We start from the raw sequence: 1,438 nt of genomic DNA on the forward strand, positions 1-1,438 counted from the left end.
GTTGTGAGTTCATGCACTGTGTTGGTTTTGTTCTTTAAGCAAGGTGATGTTCATGCATGGCTCATTTTATACACCAGTAAAAAAAACATACCTATGTCTTGAATTTGGAAAAAAAAATCATATTTTATTTATCACTAAAAAGGGTTCAGTGAATGTGCATATGAAACTGGTGGGTTCGGTACCTCAAAAAAGGTTAAGAACCACTGGTTTAGCCAAAGTGAAACAGGAAGTGACATCAAAGGGGAATTTCTTTAAAAAAACTTCTTGGTCTTTGTTTATTGAAACCATAATRTTTGAACTCTGACTCTTCATCTCTCTGATAGACTCAAAATAATCAAAAGAAACATCAGATTCTTTTCTACAGGTTGTGTTTGCCGTTGTAGCGACGCTCTGTTTACACTCAGTCATTCCCCTTTGACATCACTTCCTGTTACTTCACATGTGAATATCTCAACAACCGTTCGTCTCATTGATGTGAAATCAATTTTTTGCGATTTGTTATCAGTGTTGTATTTCCAAAAATGCATTCAAGGTTGTTAGAAAAATAGATGTCACGAGCTCTTTAAAATAGACTCTCGCGTGAGTGAGAGTCTTAATAAATGTTTATTACGCAACGCTGAAGGCAAAAGGCGGTAATGTTTTTGCCCACGTCTGTATCTGTCTGTACAATTAGCAAAATATCACACAAACCATTGAATGGTTTTTATGAAAAATTAGGAGTCGACCCAAACCAGTTCGACCCCACAGCTTAGCTAACACAAAGTAGCTATTATGCAATTATGAGCAACAAATTTAGTGTTTTCGAGAGTCATTCTCAACACAAACKAAGGATAACGCATCAACACCAGTTTTATATTTGTAGTTGGGGTAAATTTAACACCCATTATCATTATTAAGTCTTTGAGGAGTTCATACAGTCCTTGAATTTCAGCACAAGTTAATAAACTCTCCCTCCTTCGTTAGGAAAAGTTTAGACAAAGTTCTGTCATCTTCCTCTTGCAAACTCGTGTCTTGCAGAGAGAGAGAGAGAGAGAGATGGTCACAAAGCTTCAGCTAATCTGAGAGATGGCAAAAAGGGGACACTGGTTTGACAGGGGCCCGCTTCCTCCGTAAGCCTGCCATTAATACTAATCCTTCCTCGCAGAGGAGGGGCCACGGCGAGCTCGGGGGGCCGCGACAGCCCCGTAAATATCAATAACAAATAGGAGACGTGGTATTAGCCCCGCAGACTCCCTCCACCCAGTTCCAGCGCCGCCGCTCCCCCCTCACTCAGCCCAGTTTGGCCCCCACATCTTTATCCTTTATCTTGCAGGGATTGAGCTGAAGTTAATCTCGCCAGCCGTTATGACAGTCAATTAGCAAAGAAGAATGTGGCTGGACCGGAGACGCATGGAAGTGACTGGCCGGGAGGAGGGATGGGGGGGGTGGGGTTGTGAGG

The sequence above is a fragment of the Austrofundulus limnaeus genome, unplaced genomic scaffold (genome assembly GCF_001266775.1).
Source record: "Austrofundulus limnaeus strain Quisiro unplaced genomic scaffold, Austrofundulus_limnaeus-1.0 Scaffold204, whole genome shotgun sequence".
Classification (NCBI taxonomy): domain Eukaryota; kingdom Metazoa; phylum Chordata; class Actinopteri; order Cyprinodontiformes; family Rivulidae; genus Austrofundulus; species Austrofundulus limnaeus.